Raw genomic sequence first — 19,536 nt, forward strand, 5'->3', positions numbered from 1 at the left:
TTTTTTGATGTAATACTTAGAATTTGACTAAGCTGTTTTAACAAGAGCTTTGACTTTCAGTGGGATGTTATTATCTATTTTGTTCATCAAAACAGGCTGTCAAATATAAACCTTCTTTCTTCTAAATTGCAAAAAGAAAGCTCATTGATATTCATAGTCTGTCAACCCCCCCCCCCCCCCCCCCCCATGCAAGATCTGCTCTGTTGTGTGAAATTGACATTGATTTAACTGAAATAAACAGCCCTGGATAAAGTTGGGCAAGTGTCATCATGTTTTATTTCATATTCATATCTATTACCCAATGACTGAACAGTTAATAATGACTCAAATTGAAGTTATGTCACATACTGTCCAAACTCCAAGCTCTTGTTAAAACGACTCTATAATAGTTTTGACTTAAAGGGTACCTGTGTAACGAAGAATATTGACCCGGGTTGAAAATTGACCCGGGGGCCATTTTTCAACGTTGAATATTGACCCGGGGGGTCATTTTTCAACGTTGAAAATTGAGACCAAAATCGTGAAATTTATACCCGGGGTCATTTTTCAACGGTATGAGAAAGATTTTTCTAAACTCTTTTGACCACGACACGTTGAAAATTGATCCTGTTGAGAATTGACCCCAACTTCAAAGTGTTGATCTAAACTGGAACTTAATCTACACGGTTTAAATGTAAAATCATGCACATGTTTGAAAGTTTCAGTTTTAAAATTTTTATACTGTCCGATACATATGCGGACGTGGTTGATTTATTTTAGGTTTATATGTCTGATTAATCATTTAAATTTGATACTGAAAATATAATATTCATTTATTAAATAAATACAATACTCTGAAACAAAGCTAAGAAGATGACTGTTTGTTTCGAAATGGAACGGGCGAGTCAGGCTATAATGATTTTGGACAGAATTGATTTTTATTCCCTCATGTGACAGAATTTAAAGTTTAAACTTGTCATAATCTCTGATCAATATATCTAACGAATATTGACTCTTATCGTTACTTTTAAGGCAATTCAACCAAAAGCTTTATTCGACAGGCACCTGCCATTGTATATTTTTCTAATAATTAAAAACTATAACCTCTATACTGTTATATTAAGTAACTGGTATATATATATATTTATATTAAGACAAAAAGATATAACGTCAGGTACCTGTGCTTAATTTGAAGAAGTCAGAATATTTCCCTGTCAAAATAATAAATGAATTGTTGTCATATTTTTATCCGACAAGTCGTCAACAGTTTTTATTCATTTTATACGACTTAACAATAGTTTTTCATAAACTTGCCAGATAAACTATTTTTGATGCACCGGCCAACTTTCTGCATGTGCAAAGTCATTGTTTAAAAAAAAAATTCATCTCTATTGTTTTAAGTTTTCAATTCCATTGTTTACCTGTAAATTAGAAACACAGGCAACTGACGTTATATATTTTCTCATAATTAAAAACAAATTCCCTCTGCACTAAAAATGTAAACATGCGATTTAAAAAAGTAGGCTTACATCTACATGTACAGTCAGAGGATGGTTGATCTAAACATATTAATGGTACATATGAAAAGGCATGCAAAAAGTTGAATAGATAAAGATTTCTCAACCATACTATTGATAGAGAAACACTTGTTAAAGTTCGGCTTTTATCAGACCTAGACTGGAATATGGTGATGTTGTGCGGGGCAACTGTATCAAGGAAAACTCCGAAGAGCTTAAACATGACTGTACAAATTGAAGCAACCAGGACATTAACAGGGGTGAGAGTTAATTCTTCTAAAATCATTTGATATAGTGAACTTGGTTTGGAAACCTTACAATCTCGAAGGGATTAACATAAACTTATTTTATTCTGCAAGAATATAAATGTTTTAGCATCACAATACATGATAGATTTAATTCAGTCATATTTTCCAACTGTTCATGCATATAACCTTAAGTCGAGTGACCTTTTTTACTATCTACCACTATATTGGACTACTTATTACAATAGCTTTGTTCCGTCTACATGTAAATTATGGAATAATCTTCAAGCAGAAACAAAAATTTTATCAAGTTAATCTATTTTTAAGTGAAAACTTAAAAATCAAAATATACCAAAAGCTTACAAACACTTCAGTTTAGGCAATAGGAAAGAAAATATTATTTTACTTCAATTACGGAATAAAGTTAGTAATCTAACTGCTCACTTATTTAAGGATTTTTTAAATGATGGTGTCGATGTTTATACTGTGGGTCTGAATCTGAAGGAAATGTGATTTTTTTTCTTGGATGTCCAAGATACACTCAACAAAGAGACGAACTTTTTAAACAACTTATTGACATTAGTGTACCTTTTCATATTAAATATATATTTTGTGGTAGTTCTGATTATTCATATAAATAAAATTGTAAAATTGTTTCACATGTTTATAGTTACAATGTATATTAGAGCTCCCAAGCGCTTTTGATTCTCTTAAGTTACAATACTTAAACATATTTAAGTATTATACATGTTTACTTACTTATTATATAATTCCCTTTTATTTACTGTTCTTTTCAAATGTGGTAGATCATGCAAATCTCATTCTTATGTTCGTATCTCTGCAAGTATAAATGAAGGTGATAGGTTTGTTAATGTAGGTGTGAGTGAACATGTCTACCAACAATATGTCTTACAATCATACATGGTATATGTTCAGATAATTATTCAATATTGAAGTATCCTTTTTCTTATATACACAAAATAGCAATAATATTCGGTAAACTAGTAATATATATTCTTATGACCATAGATCATTTTATAACACCACTTCTTGACTTTGTATGTTTGAAAGGGTCTACATAGGCTATGTCTGTTATCCGATCCATATAGTTACAATGTATATTAGAGCTCCCAAGCGCTTTTGATTCTCTTAAGTTACAATACTTAAACATATTTGAGTATTATACATGTTTACTTACTTATTATATAGTTCCCTTTTATTTACTGTTCTTTTCAAATGTGCTAGATCATGAAAATCTCATTCTTATGTTTGTATCTCTGCAAGTATAAATGAAGGTGATAGGTTTGTTAATGTAGGTGTGAGTGAACATGTCTACCAACAATATGTCTTACAATCATATATGGTAAATGTTCAGATAATTATTCAATATTGAAGTATCCTTTGTCTTATATACACAAAATGGCAATAATATTCTGTAAACTAGTAATATATATTCTTATGACCATAGATCATTTTATAACACCACTTCTTGACTTTGTATGTTTGAAAGGGTCTACATAGGCTATGTCTGTTATCCGATCCATTTGAATTTCAATGAAAAACGTTTAAATTAAATCAATAATGTAGGTGCCTGTGATGGGAAGGTAAAACATCTACTCCAACGCTGTTGTATGATCTTCTACTACATATTTCTATTAAAAAAATGTAATTTACCAATTTATTGACGAAAACAATTTCTGTTAGTAAATTTATTTTAAATTTTTGTGATTAAAGCAATTTAGAAACTATTAAAGCAAAATTATTTGATGGTCATCTTGTACAAAAATTAGGTTGCCAACTTGCTACAGATTCCATGAAGCAGAATAGTTTATGCCTAGAAAAATTAGCGATTTGATGATATTTAGTTACATCAGAAGTTATCCTAACGGAATTTGACAAATAAAACACTAAAATATATCGGCTTTCGAGATATATAGTTACTACAGCATTGTTCATGAAAGAGTACATGTTAGCGTATCATCATTTTGTAAACTGCTATTGTCTGGATGGGTGTGAATATAAAATTTAGATAATCACAGTTTTAATAAACTCAGTGGGTGCAAAAACAAAACTCAAAATATGACATACTGTAAATTTTGTATTTACACCCACCCAGAAAAATTGCAATGAACAATATCAAAGTTTCAATTTACTGGGTGAATGTAAAACCAAAATTAAACAATGTGACGTATTGTAATTTTCTTAATTATTTATATTTGTACACTTATCCAGCGAGTTTAAAAAAAGGAGTGTTATTGAATTGAATAGTTTAACGCGTAACCATGTATATTCTTAAAAAAACATCTTTTTTTAAATATAGATATAACACAAAACAGCAATACGCGAAAAGTTTATTATGAATAAAAGAGTTATTACATATTAAAAGGGATAATATGTTAATTCGAAAAATAATCATTGAAGTATCATTGTTGCCCCCCCCCCCCTTTCCCCCATTTGAAACGTAAACATGTAAATCTAAAGAATGGATATGTAAAAACTGATAATTTTTAAATAAACTCAAGTTATAAATATTGATTCGTTAATTTGTGCTTCTTTGCTGTTGGATTTTGAACCGGTTTCGTGATCAAAATTCAACGATGCGGGTCAATTTTCAACGGATTAGGGTCTTTATTCAACACCTTTCGTCTCAATATTCAACGTTGAAAAATGACCCCCGGGTCAATTTTCAACCCGGGTCAAAATTCTTCGTTACACCTGCAGTGCAGCCCAGCCGATGTGAAACTTATGTCAAAGAGTTTATTTACCAAAATTTAATGCGAAGAACCGCATCGAAATCGATGCAAAAATAACGGAGTTACGCCGCTTCAAAGTGGCTATTTTTACCTGCTTTGGGAAATCTAATCAAGAGAAAACGGAATTAGGCGATAACGAGGCTACAGCGGAAGTGACGTCACGAGGTCAACAGGAGGGAAATTTCTTTACAAAGATATACAAATTAAATTCGATTTTTTAGCCAAAATGATCGATATAGATCTGATGTTTTGACGTTTCTAGTTATTTTAAGTATTGTAGATTTGGAAATGTGTGTCCTTAATTATTTCATTACAGGCAGATTTCTTTTTAAAGGATTTTAAAATTTGCTATTCTCGTCGCCTTTTTACCGATGAATACGAAATCTTAAAACGCTTGCATGGGTAGATTTATGTTCATTATACATTTTTTATGGCGTCGAGCGAAGCTCGAAAGCCATCTAGGGATCGTACGTCCGGAAGTTACATTTTTAGGAGCCAAACAACTCAAATGAGTGCAAAGTTTTCGTATGTGTTTGAAGAAAAATAGATGACATACTTCAATTTCGAGCAGAACTGTACGTCAACAAAACAAGTTTGCAGATTCGAAATGGTTGCCGTCTTTAAAAATGTTCACATTTTATTGAAAACAATATGTCTCGGTTTCAGCGGATAAATACACTAGCACCGAGACACATGCGATAGCTGGGCTTACATACTCAATTTGGTTATGAAATGTACTAGCCTGCAAAATAGATTATTTTGTATCCATATCGAACATTGACAATGCACAAATGTTTGATCTTGTAGAAACAAAACTTCCTAATCGAGCGATAAGTACATCTACAACCAAAAGTTAAGTGAACTACTTTCACTTTGTAAACAACGTGAATGGGTGCTTTCTTTTATCTACCCCCGATATTTTCGGCCCGTGTCATTTGGACCCTTGTGAATTTTAGATGAAATTGATAATAAGAGACAGAGTGGTTATCAGCAGTATACAATATATAGAATTAAACACAAAAATAATTTTAATATTTATTTCCATATAAATAGAGAAAAAAATATAAAAATTTTATAACTCCTAAGATATTTCTATAAACTTAAACTTTCAATTAAAATTCAAAACTTTTTAAGAGGTGAGCAAATTTGTAATGAATTGTAATTTTATTAGTTATGTGATAAATAACATTTTCTATTTTTTTATTAAAGTTGACTAATGTATTTTTTATTTTTTTATTTTCGATAATTTATGAAAAAAATACCAGCTTTTGAACATGGTCATTTTTTGGCAAAATATTGCATATAGGGTACCCTCATTGTACAGATAAGTCCTCCTACAGTTTTCAAAATAGGAACAGTTCTTTTGCAGATCAATTATACATATATCAGAGGTATGCATATTGCTAGGATTTTGATTTTCGATAATTTATGAAAAAAATACCAGCTTTTGAACTTAGTCATTTTTGGCAAAATATTGCATATAGCGTACCCTCATTGTACGGATAACTCCTCTTACAGTTTTAAAGATAAGAAGTTGTTCTTTTGCAGATCAATTATACATATATCAGAGGTGTGCATATTGCTAGGATTTTGATTACTGATAATTTGTGAAAAAAATACCAGCTTTTGAAGTTAGTCAATTTTTAGCAAAATATTGCATATAACCTCATTGTACGGATAACTCCTCCTACAGTTCTCAAGATAGGAAATTTTTCTTTTGCAGATCAGTTATACATATATCAGAGGTGTGCTTATTGCTGGATTTTGGTTACTGATAATTTATGAAAAAAATACCAGCTTTTGAATTTAGTCATTTTTTGGCAAAATATTGCATATAGCGTACCCTCATTGTACGGATAACTCTTCTTACAGTTTTCAAGATAAGAAGTTGTTCTTTTGCAGATCAATTATACATGTATCAGAGGTGTGCATATTTCTAGGATTTTTATTTCTGATTATTTGTGAAAAAAATACCAGCTTTTGAACTAAGTCTTTTTTAGCAAAATATTGCAATGGGGTACTTTATTTCACTGGATATGGGTTGACATGGATTATGGATACAGTTCGCATATAAAAAGAAAACCCAGTTAGCTGTCACATTGACAGCTTTTCACTTGTTTAAAAAATTATTTCGGTTTTTAGCTCACCTGAGCTGAAAGCTCAAGTGAGCTATTCTGATCACATTTTGTCCGTCGTCCGTCTGTCCGTCTGTCTGTCCGTCCGTCCGTCTGTAAACTTTTTACATTTTGAACTTCTTCTCTAAAACCGCTTATCCAATTTCAACCAAATTTGGCACAAAGCATCCTTAAGGGATGGCGAATATAAATTGCAGAAATAAAAGTCCGATCTGTATTCAAAGCGGAGAAAACCTTGAAACTGTAGAAAAAGGGGGGTGCATTTTTAAAAATCTTCTTCTCAAGAACTACTGATTTCAATTCAACGTAGTTTAGCATAAATTATCCTTATGGGAAGGAAAATATAAATTGCAAAAATTAAGGTCTAATTCTGTTTCAAATCTGAGTTATTACGAAATTAATAATAAAGGAAAGGCGTGTTTCAGCTTCGCGTTCGGCATCCGGTAAAATGGGTAGGCAAGACTTGGCCTGGGCAAAACAAAAGATTGGCAGTTATTAATCTGCCAATCTCATTAAACTTTCAGGATATTTGATGGACCAGTAATATTTGTATTCGCTGTAAATATGCCGCAAAATAATGCGTATTTGGAACTGACGATTGCCGATCTGCCCCGGCTTTTATTTTGCCACGGCCCGGGTTTGCATACCCATTTTACCAAGACTCGTATTCCATACTTCTAAAACGAGGCTCTTTGTTTAAAGCAGCTATGACATTATACGAAAAAGGGTCGACCTGACTATGATGAATTTGCTTGTTATGCAACAGTTCGCGTATGAAGGGAAAATTTTGAAACATGCAAAATATATTGGTGCCGATTTTGTGAAGTAAATTGAGGCTAAATATTTCAATGCGTTGACAGTTTTCACACATGACGTTGGTGTTAGCTTGTTCTGATTTTCGTTTCGTTTTCATTATTTATGCTTTGTAACTTGGAGACTATCGTCTGTATTTCGTGATTTTTACGTATCAAATCAAACAGATACTTCGGTAAATCAAACAGTTAACTGTTTACCTGCGCAAATTAAGCAAAATCTGATGTATCAAATGTAGCAGTCTCATATTTTATGATTTAATTACAAGTACATGTATATTACATATGCATCATTTCATTTTGATATTTTCATGATTTTCTGAATGCATATATATTGGATTCTATAATTATTTTATTGATCTTGAAATACATTAGTGTGCATTCATTCATGACAACTTAATTTGTAGAAAGGTCCAGAGTTGCCTTTAGGGCAGTGATTATATTTTGGTCAAAGTTAAGTTGTGTCTTTTAATCTCATTGGTGTTTTAGTTTGTTTCTTGTTTGTCTATTGGTTGGTCGATTTCCCTCTAAAAGTTCTTTGGGTTTTAGTTTAATCTTTGTCAAGAGTTTGAAGAGAGCAGACTGTAATAAAGGTGTACAGACGTTTTTGACAAATTACATCTCTTCTTGGTAAGTTAATCTAATATTACTAATATTAATATCATTTATAATATTCCTACTAAATGTCAAATCAGTATTTAATCATATTTATAATTCTTTTGCACTTTTCTCTGATTGAATGAATAGTGAGAGAGAGACTTTTGAAATAATAAGTTAAAGTTAAAATAGTTATAACTGAAGTCTCCTTAGATGTGTTTTAATTAAAACTACTTTTATGATAGTGTAATAGTTGTATAATTAATTACAGAATGCACATATACCTTGCAACCATTGAGTCGCATTGAACTTGGTTCAACTTGTACATGGGGCCTATTCCCATAGAATGGTATGTGTATGTTCATATGCTTGGAATATCAGATTAATGTATTATATGCATTACATAATTATAGCAATGGTTTTATAACTGAAATGTAAATGCATGTAAATTGATATAAAGGAGATACTATGTAAATTGTAGTTTACTTATATGAGTTATCTCCCTTTATAAAGTTAAATTACTTCAATACATTGATTGTACATCAATACGTAATTACTTGAAGTTCATGTGTTTTATGTCGTATATTCATACTTGTTATATTGTTTTTACAGGGTCAAATCAATCTATTTATATAACTGGTGATGATAATAAAAGCCCGTTAATCGAACCCTAACAGGAGTGTTGATTTCTTCTTTACATCAACGGATAAACCTGTTACACAAAAAAGTACTGAAATACAATTCATTCTATCGGTAATTCGGCATTATCTTTTGCGTAATGGTAGATTACAATGCAATAGGTTTTGTTGAGTCGCTCGGCATTTTCTCGAGTTTATTCAGTTTAAATAGAGTTTGATATCGCGGACGGAAATATGTAGGTATATATATATATATGATTCATTTCGAAAAAATAAATTGTGTTCTTTATTTGTTATAGTGGTGTGTTCCCGTTTTGCACACATTTGATAATTGGGTATAGAACAATAGGTGTGAATTGTGTTGTGATAGCAATTATAGTCTGCTTTCAGTCAAAGATTTTACCTGGATTTTTACTTGTGTTTTATCATTCATTTATCAGCGCCATGAAACAAGAAGAATATAGATATTTTTTTGTGTTTTAGACTAATAACTATCACCATTTTTTTCATTTGATAAAATAAAGATCAAATTAATATTTTTAGTCTTAAATTTCCGCTCACTGATAAGAAAAATAAGGATTAGATGATTTGCATTGACTTTTACATTTTTGCCCATTTACTTTAAATATAAAACTCGATGAACTGAGGAAAAATTTGCTGGTCCCGGGCCAATTGGAAGCTGATTCAGTGGAAAATTATATGATAAAGGGGAAAACTACACGGACAGTCATATGGGGTACTCTGTGTCTCTTTTTACAACTTACATTGTAGCTGCAAAATATGTAAATCGCATGTTTATAATTGGTTGTTTGGTATCAACAGAAAGATTATTATGAAAAGAAACAGACCTTTATCACAAAATATTTCAATCTTCGAAGTAGCAGCCTTGACAGTAGATCTTATGATCGACATCACCGCTTTAGTATATTGCGGGTCACTTTTCTGGATTTTCAAATCAGCAGCTCAATAAATTCCGACAAAAATAATAATTTAAATATTGATTTGATATACCTCACACTGAAGAAGGTTGAAAATGTATGAATTAGGTCTACATTTGATAGGTTTTGTGAAAAAATATTTTCAGTTTTTGAAGCATATAAAATTGCCTATTTATCATCATATCGTCATATATTAATTTGTCTAATAATATTCTCTTCGATTATTCAAGCCACAGCATAAATGAAAAATAATTAGCAGCGTTTTCACTAGACACATTTCCTCCATTTATGTGAGCAAAAGCAATAAATAAATACTAATATATGATATTTTCTCTTCAAACTTGTAGCGTGTAAATGTACTTCCTAAAGGCAGGAAGATAAACAAAAGCACTACATACACAACATTTTTGCAATAATCTTTTTTGTTTAAAGAAATTAATGAAATTGTTGATGACCAAATCGATGCTTAAAATTAAATTCCGGAACATGGATGTCAATTATTATGTAAATGTGCTTCTATGCAAGTTATATTGTAACATAAAATACATGTAAATATCAATTGCGAGTAGATATGTTTTATTTATTTCATTGTCAATTGCCCTTACAGGAACTGTGATATAGACTATAGCAATTAAGCAATTATCTCACCTGGTCAAATTCCCGTTTCGCACACATTTTTTCGATACCTAATTTTCAAATGTGTGCAAAACGGGAACAAACCGTTATAGTGCATGTTTCTTGTGTTTAATTGTTTACAATTTCTATTTACTAACCATATTTGAGTGTTACGCTTCGATTTATAAGCAAGATACAGAGATTTGCTCACAATTCTATGTTTGTACACAGATCTTAAAAACTAAAGATTAAAAAAGTAAAGAAATTGTCAATATTTATTAAGAAAATTTTCAAAGTCTGTTCTTCCAGAAACCAACTTTAACAATTATTGTATTGTAAACTTAACCTTTAAAGTTCACCTGAGGGTGGGGCCACAATGGGGGGGGGGGGTCGAAGTTTAACAAATAAATATATAGAGTAAATCTTTAAAAATCTTCTTCTCAGAAACTAATCAGACATGAAAGCTGAAACTTGTGTGAAAGCATCATCAGGTAATGTACATTCATAGTTGTGAAAATCATGACCCCCGGGGGTAGGGTGGGGCCACAATGGGAGATCGAAGTTTTACATAGGAATATATACAGTAAATCTTTAAAAATCTTCTTCTCAGAAACTAATCGGTCAGAAAAAGCTGACACTTGTGTGGAAGTATGCTCAGGTAGTGTAAATTCAAAGTTGAAAAAATCATGACCCCCGGGGGTAGGGCCACAATGGGGGGTCGAAGTTTAACATATGAATATATAAAGTAAATCTTTAAAAATCTTCTTCTCAGAAACTAATCGGCCAGGAAAGCTGACACTTGTGTGGAAGCATCCTCAGGTAGTGTAGATTGAAAGTTGTGAGAATCATGACCCCCGGGGTAGAGTGGGGCCACAATGGTGGGTCGAAGTTTTACATAGGAATATATAGAGTAAATCTTTAAAAATCTTCTTCTCAGAAACTAATCAGCCAGGAAAGCTGAAACTTGTGTGAAAGCATCCTCAGGTAGTGTAGATTCATAGTTGTGAAAGTCATGACCCCCGGGGGTAGGGTGGGGGGTCGAAGTTTAACAAATAAATATATAGAGTAAATCTTTAAAAATCTTCTTCTCAGAAACTAATCAGACATGAAAGCTGAAACTTGTGTGAAAGCATCATCAGGTAATGTACATTCATAGTTGTGAAAATCATGACCCCCGGGGGTAGGTTGGGGCCACAATGGGAGATCGAAGTTTTACATAGGAATATATACAGTAAATCTTTAAAAATCTTCTTCTCAGAAACTAATCGGTCAGAAAAAGCTGACACTTGTGTGGAAGTATGCTCAGGTAGTGTAAATTCAAAGTTGAAAAAATCATGACCCCCGGGGGTAGGGCCACAATGGGGGGTCGAAGTTTAACATATGAATATATAAAGTAAATCTTTAAAAATCTTCTTCTCAGAAACTAATCGGCCAGGAAAGCTGACACTTGTGTGGAAGCATCCTCAGGTAGTGTAGATTGAAAGTTGTGAGAATCATGACCCCCGGGGTAGAGTGGGGCCACAATGGTGGGTCGAAGTTTTACATAGGAATATATAGAGTAAATCTTTAAAAATCTTCTTCTCAGAAACTAATCAGCCAGGAAAGCTGAAACTTGTGTGAAAGCATCCCCAGGTAGTGTAGATTCATAGTTGTGAAAGTCATGACCCCCGGGGGTAGGGTGGGGCCACAATGGGGGATCGAAGTTTTACATAGGAATATATACAGTAAATCTTTAAAAATCTTTTTCTCAGAAACTATTCAGCCAGGAAAGCTGACACTTGTGTGGATGCATCCTCAGGTAGTGTAAATTCAAGGTTGTGAAAATAATAACCCCTGGGGGTAGGTTGGGGCTACAATGGGGGGTCGAAGTTTAACATATGATTATATAAAGTAAATCTTTAAAAATCTTCTTTTCTCAGCCAGGAAAACTGAAACTTGTGTGGAAGCATCCTCAGGTAGTGTAGATTCAAGGTTGTGAAAATCATGACCCCTGGGGGTAGGTTTGGGCCACAATGGGAGGTCGATGTTTTACATAGGAATAAACATAGTAAACCATTAAAAATCTACTTCTCAGAAACTAATCAGCTAGGAAAGCTGAAACTTGTGTGAAAGCATCCTCAGGTAGTGTAGATTCAAGGTTGTGAAAATCATGATCCCCAGGGGTAGGGTGGGGCCACAATGGGGGGGGGGGGTCAAAGTTTAACAAAGGAATATATAGGGTAGATCTTTAAAAATCTTCTCAGAAACTAATCAGCTAGATGATTCTTTACAATTGTTAAGACTTTGGCCCCAGGACAATTCTTAGGCCTCACGAGAAGGTTCAGAGTTTGATGTACGTTTATATCCCATATATAAACTATTGTTAAGGATCTTTTTGAGAACTGCAATACTCAACATATGATATGACTATAAAATCATCCTGTTAGAAAAGGGACTAATGATTATAAACATAAGAATGTCCAGGGGAAAATGGATTTTATTTATACAGGATCTACATGTATTATTGTACATTGTCCAGATAGTTTGTATTATGACTCCATTAAGCTGATTTTATCATACCTATTGTTCCTCAGGTGAGCGATGTGGCCCATGGGCCTCTTGTTACTCTTCAAATTAACTTTAACTCGACGCCATTGTGGCCCTTCAGGCCTTTGATTGATTACATAATATCCTTTCACACACGAGTGATCCGAGACAATGACACAGGTAGACAGGTAAACTAAAGAAGCCACTTCTCCAGACACACGTGTATCTGGGGTATGTATACACATGGTACACGAGTCTGGTGAACAAAGAGAGGGTTTCACACCTCTAGACTGGTAAATTGATTTGTGTATAATTAGCTACGCAATTGTTAAAAAAAAACAGAAAAATAAATTAGACTGTGTAAAATCAAACATTCGTAAGCGAATACATGTGTATAGTCGGTCAATCAGTGATTAAAGAATCATGCATAACACTATCAAAAAATAAACTAATGTTCGAAATAAATGCCTTTAATGTTACTTATCTAATCACTTAAATAATGACCAAATTTACAATTCAGCAACTTAATTAAACCTTTTTTTATGTGATCAAGTAATTATTTCGGAGGTAATTACGTTGGTCTTAAAGTGCAGCTTTCTTTCGAGCGCTATGGTCAGCAATTTAACGCTTTAACTCCATATAGGTTAAATTGTTATACTAACAACGAATCATTTTGAAATCTGAGTAAACTTGAACATTTTGACAAAGGATGTAAATTGTTAAAGAGTGCATCATTTTTTGATTGTAATTGGTCTGATATCAATATTATTGATATTGATTATTACATCATTTGTGATTTTATGCCTTATACGAGGAAAAAGACCCCGCGTTACCTTTTACGAAATATGTATTATCAATATTATTAATCAGTTAATAATGTCACGGAAAAATCATTCGAAAGAATAACCATATTAATAAAATATGATTACTATAACAATAGTGTTTGACTGAATTCAAGCAAACATTTTTCCGAATTCGGCATCTCTGGTAGATATTAAAATACTCAAACAACAGTATATTTAGTCATCCAGGGTTGATGAGGATATAAAACAAGAAAACGAACAGTTTTCATACGATATTCCTGATTCTCATGCAGCGGCGTTGGCGTCGACCCCATGACGTCACTGTTCATCTCGCGCCAAATCGGCTTGATTCGAAACTCGTTCAGGTGTGAAATCGGGTTTTCCCCAAATATCTCGAAAATTGCTTATGCGATCGCTGTAATATTTTCAGGATGATGTTTTTACACATAGATTTCCATTATATCAAAAAAATGACCGGCACTGCAGGTACCCTTTAAGCATTCCCACCACGCTGAAGGGGATTAATTCAAATGCACCTTTACAAAATTTAGTGTTTGAATTCCTCTCAAGATTCTTTTGTTGATAAGGACACGTCAAAACTTGGTTTCAATTTCACGCATACCCATTACCTGTAGGAAAAATGTTGTCGTTGTCAGGGAATGAGTTCGTACAACAATTATTTAAACCCAATAATTATAATATTCGATGTAGCCACTCATGGCCTTTTGTAATAATAAAACAGTATTTCGTATCCTTGTGTTTAAAATATCTTGATATATGAGTCAAAAGCAAACTTCAAATCAAATTCTTTGCTGTAAAAAATCCTCACGACATGAAAAATATTGGCAAAGTCCACTATCTCATGTTATGATGAATATGGACTGAAGACCAGATGCAGTAAAAAATGAAAGGTGACAGAACAAAACACTTCATCATCCCCTGAAAACATAATAAGAATCTCTCTCTCTCTCTCTCTCTCTCTCTCTCTCTCTCTCTCTCTCTCTCTCTCTCCACAGTATATATATCTCAAATTTTGATGTAAAAATTTGATAATAGCTGTCAACACCTGCCTTAATATATGTGCAAATAAGTGCAGAAATTTTATGTATGGTCTATATATTCAAATTAGATGGATTGATGCAGAGCGATGTCATGTTTTTTGCTATATCCATTCTATGAAAAAATTGCAGATATTTGCAAGTCTTAATTCGACTCGTTCACGGTCATGAATCAAAAACGGAATGTTTTAGCAAGAAGTTTAATGCCCTTAAGTTAATATAATACACATTCTCTTCCGGTATTGTTCTGAAAATATTCTCTTTTGAGAAGGCATACAAAGGGCGTTCAATAAACAATGTCACTTATCAGATTCCATAAAAAGCAGGGTTCAATTGACCTTGGAATTTCTTTTCACGCATAATTTGGTCCATATTCTATTTATGGCCGTTTATGTTCTTATTCGTTCCACTCAAACGAACATAAATAATTTATAAAATAAAACACAAACACGTATATTAGGATGTGAAGCGCTCTGAAGTGCAGTTTACTTATTCATGAAAATACACAAGTTTTCTTCTTTATCTTCATTTCTAAAAAATAAAACAATATTTTAACATAATATTCCAATAAACATCAAAAGTAAGGGCGGGTGGGTGGGAATTAAGTTATCTGCACTGAAAAGAGCCTTCGAATGGTTATATAACTTTTCGCGCTAACATCGGTCAGTTAAAACCCGTGCAATGAATATTTAAATGTCACCTGACAAGGTGACCAACAACTAACCAATAGATTACAGGTGTAAATAAACACGAACACGTGTTATTCGAACCTTTAATAAATACATTTATCTGACCACGTTTCATCATCGAATACTCCTTTGAGAAGCTGACATATCGCCCCTACTTAAGACACTGTATGAAAATATGACTGGTAAGTCCTCACCCAATAAGGCCGAAATTAGAGGCTACCTAAAATCAAGTGTCAGACTAGGTAAAGACTCGAAAGAAATTTTCAAAGAAGTGTGTGATGTGTATGGAAACAAGTGTATGTCATTGAGACAAGTTTACAGGTCGGTCAGCAAATTAAAAAATGGTCAAACTTAATGATAAGCAGCGCCCTGGAGCACCTGTATGTCATCGCTGTTACAAAAATAACACAATACGATATATTTTTTTATTTTTATTAATGGTTACCTTCAAAATACTATCTAACAGAAACACATAATTTCAACCGATATATCCCAGGTTTGAATGCATTCATGTAATGTTTATTTGGGAATGATATTCACGTACTGATAAATGGCAGATTCCAAAGCATTCCTTATAGCATATATATTTTCTTCCTGACGAGTGCTTTTTTAATTCAGAAAAAAGAAAAGTCACAGGGAGACAAATCGGGTAAATAGGGAGGATGGGTCAAAACATGAACTTTTCTTTTTCCAAAAGTGATCTTTTGTCATGAAGAAGTCGAATGTTGCGAATTCCAGACTTTGGTCTCCTCCTTTCGCAATGTTTCGCAACTTTCTTCAACACAGAATTTTTGTATACATGTCCGGTGATTGTTCGGCCTTTTGGAATAGCAACTTGAACACCTTCATTATTAAAGAAAATTGCGTATGTCAGATATTTTCTTTTAACTTTGGCATCGTTTTGCTATAATAGGGCGTTTTTCCTTTCTAGTCAACCACATCTTGTTATCAATTTTCTCTGTGGTTCAAAATAATGTATCCATGTTTCATCACCTTCAGTGGCGTAGATGCCGTTAAGCACTTAAGGCACGTGCCTACACATTATTTTAAGACCAAAAATTAAAAATGTTAAAATGTCACATAAAAAAAATAAAAAAAAATAAAAATACACAGCAAGTATCTGTCTACTTTACATTTGTTTGACGTCACAAATATATATTATGTCAAACCTTTCAGTGATGCATATTCATAGATGGAGGCATGTTGCGATCTCAACTATCATTGACAAATTTACGGCTAATAAAATCAGACGCCTTGACTAATTAATATTTAAAATAACAATGCATTGCAACTGTTTTTGAATTATTACATTCAATTACAAAGTCCTAATGTGTTCCCTTTAATAGTGAACTAAACTATGGAGACAGGAAATAGCTTAAGTATAATTTTTCCGTCAATTACTTTAATTGAATACGCTAAAAAAGATTGCTAGTAAAATATTATCGTACATTTTCTCCAGAGCATGTCCATAGGCACCTGACGTTGAAATGTTCTTTTTACAGCGAGATAATTTCCTGTTCTATACTTTGCTGTAAAAAGAAATATGTTAAAGTCAGGTGCTTGTGAGCGTGTCATACGTCATACTACATCGTTGGATACTCACGCGTGATCACGTCTTTCATTCATCAGAAAAAGACGTGATAACCCGGCGGTATCCAACGATGGTCATATTAGATCAGCGACCTTAAATAAATCTTCATAAAATTACTCAAAACATTTGTTAAAATAACAATTAATCAAATGATGCTTGATTTGCATTAATTTAAGCGTGTATATAAGATCATGGTGCACGCATTTAGTCGAAGGGGCATCTCTGAGATTGACCAGCCGTGAGAAAAAAGGTATGAAATATTTGTTACATTATGATTTTAAAATTCATTCAGTTTAAAACCTATAACATATCTGTTAGAAACTGTTATAGATCAGAATCTAAAATAGTGATAAATAAATGTATGTTCTCATCTGTAAATTTATTATTCAAGATATAAATACAATATAAAATATAGTGAACACGTCATGTTATATGTGTTATTTTTTCCACAGTTACTGCTACCTTCATTACTCGTATAGACACCGAAAAGAAAACATTTCAATGTGTATATAAAAATTGTATATTATAGGTGTTAAGTTATACATGTAACTTAATGAACTGAACACTGCTAAGTAACAATGTGTTTAAATGCAGTTGTAAAGGTATATCAAATAACTCTCTAGATAACTAACTCGTTATAACTGACGAGATCCATTGTAATTAACTTTATAGAACGAAATATCAACTCGTTTGAAAGAAATAATCACGAGATGAGATACTTACTCGCAATAACGAGATAAACCCACCTTTTCATTGGCTAATCAAAAGTTCTGTGCCAATCAAATATCATCTCTCAAATTCTGAACGATTAAAAACATCACTTAATAGAATACATGTATTTAGCTACTGCTGATTGGATGAAGAAGTGGGTTATGTTCTGAAGAGAGATAAATAACTCGTTATGACAGGATGACTAGTTAACTCGTTTTACCGAGATACATATCTCGTTGATTCGAGTTCAATATTAATTTACCTTTTAGAATATTAGCTTATTTGGCCTTTGTTCAATCTCGTTGATAATCGATCGCTAACTTCGCTAACTTCAATTCATGAAAAGTTACTTTGTTTACTCTATTGTAGTCTAAACACCATGAAGACGGTTTTTATCCTGACGCTTCTGTCACTTTTGGTGGCCGTCCACTGTCAGGTCCGGTACGTCTCTCCCTTCAGTCTGTGGAGCCCCTGGCGCACCTATAGCCCCTACAGACGCTGGAGTCCCTGGGACAGGGGGGATGACAGTGGGTGGAGGAACTACAACGACGACAGTGGCTGGGGGAGGGGGAATAGCGACGACAATGATTGGTGGAGACGATAAAACAATGATTATATATAGACTGTGGTCTCAGTGATATAAATGAAAGCATTCTTTTGAACAGACTTATTCTTTAAAAAAAATCCAAGATGTTACGTATTAGATGGTTTTGCCACACATCACCTTCTGTAACTTTATGTCTTGCTCTTATGTCCATGATTGAGCCAAAATCAATAAAGTTTGATCATGAGTTTAGTTAGCTGCAGGTCTGTATTTTAGAGTGAATTTTAGTATATACGAAAATATCAACGAAACATTTCAGTTTATTGTTCTATAGAACAGAATTTGGCCTTGCGCAGTGACCTCATTTTTGCAGTTTTTGAAAATTCTAAATGATTGGCTCATGTTGAATAACATTATTGCTAAACAAGGTCTACCAAATCTGATGATAATATAATGTATACATACATTCAGTAATTCTACGAAATAAAAAAAAAATAATTCGAGTTTATACCAAAATGGTATGAATCGCAATGCGTTGTGTGACATTACTTTTGGATCAACCCTTGAATATCGATCGTAACTAAAAATAATGAACAACTGAACCATTGTGTTGATGATGATTGATTGATTGTAGTCTAGATCAAGATGATTTATTATATCTAGTAAAGTTCAAGAACATCTATTTTAAAATTTCTTGGTCCTGCTATAGAGTCAGTTTCAGTGCTGGGTCATATTTTAAACATGTTTTGAAACTAGTCAACAGTTTAACAAGTTGTGTGATATCGTAATATCAACATCTTTGGAGAGTTTTCGAAGATATCCCGGGGCCCCATCCCCACCAAATATGAAGGCCCAAATATGGGATACAGGGTGTTAGCCAGCCCCTTGAAAGATATCCCATTATAATTGTATTATACGAAATTTCCTATTATTCGCCAGGCTAGCTAAGCCTGTTAATGGCCGTGTAAACCCAATTCCTTTTGAGGGTCGACTGGGCTTCCCCGGGGCCCCATCCCCACCAAATATGAAGGCCCAAATATGGGATACAGGGTGTTAGCCAGCCCCTTGAAAGATATCTTATTATAATTGTATTATACGAAATTTCCTATTATTCACCAGGCTAGCTAAGCCTCTTACTGGTCGTGTTTATTATTCGGTCAGCGAGTAATAATTTTATATAGAATAGAACTCCAACTTCTGAATGTCTGAAATTTACAGTGTCTGAAACTGACAAGAAACTGACAGGACTGACATCTACACAGCCCGTTTATCAATTGGTCGAAACCCACAACCTAAGAAAAACAACTGACTGCATGAAATAACCATGATGATGTCAGACTTAAAGTCTCATAGGAGACGATTTGGCTGTTTCTTTCAGCTATCTG

At 33.1% G+C, this 19,536-nt stretch overlaps 3 long non-coding RNA genes across 3 annotated transcripts; 2 read left to right on the plus strand and 1 right to left on the minus strand.

The window, feature by feature from the left end:
• Nucleotides 1–165: 165 nt before the first annotated feature.
• LOC136270580 (uncharacterized) lies at nt 166–4,590 on the minus strand. Its single transcript, XR_010708379.1, has 2 exons — nt 4,457–4,590; nt 166–407 (listed from the first exon to the last, which is right to left on the minus strand). It is a non-coding gene; the product is annotated as an uncharacterized lncRNA (long non-coding RNA).
• Nucleotides 4,591–4,802: 212 nt separating this feature from the next.
• On the plus strand, nt 4,803–8,967 carry LOC136270579 (uncharacterized). Its single transcript, XR_010708378.1, has 3 exons — nt 4,803–8,071; nt 8,310–8,387; nt 8,651–8,967. It is a non-coding gene; the product is annotated as an uncharacterized lncRNA (long non-coding RNA).
• Nucleotides 8,968–16,711: 7,744 nt separating this feature from the next.
• On the plus strand, nt 16,712–18,400 carry LOC117689733 (uncharacterized). Its single transcript, XR_004601938.2, has 2 exons — nt 16,712–17,146; nt 17,977–18,400. It is a non-coding gene; the product is annotated as an uncharacterized lncRNA (long non-coding RNA).
• The last annotated feature ends 1,136 nt before the right edge of the window (nt 18,401–19,536 follow it).

The sequence above is a fragment of the Magallana gigas genome, chromosome 8 (assembly GCF_963853765.1).
Source record: "Magallana gigas chromosome 8, xbMagGiga1.1, whole genome shotgun sequence".
Taxonomy (NCBI): Eukaryota; Metazoa; Mollusca; class Bivalvia; order Ostreida; family Ostreidae; genus Magallana; species Magallana gigas.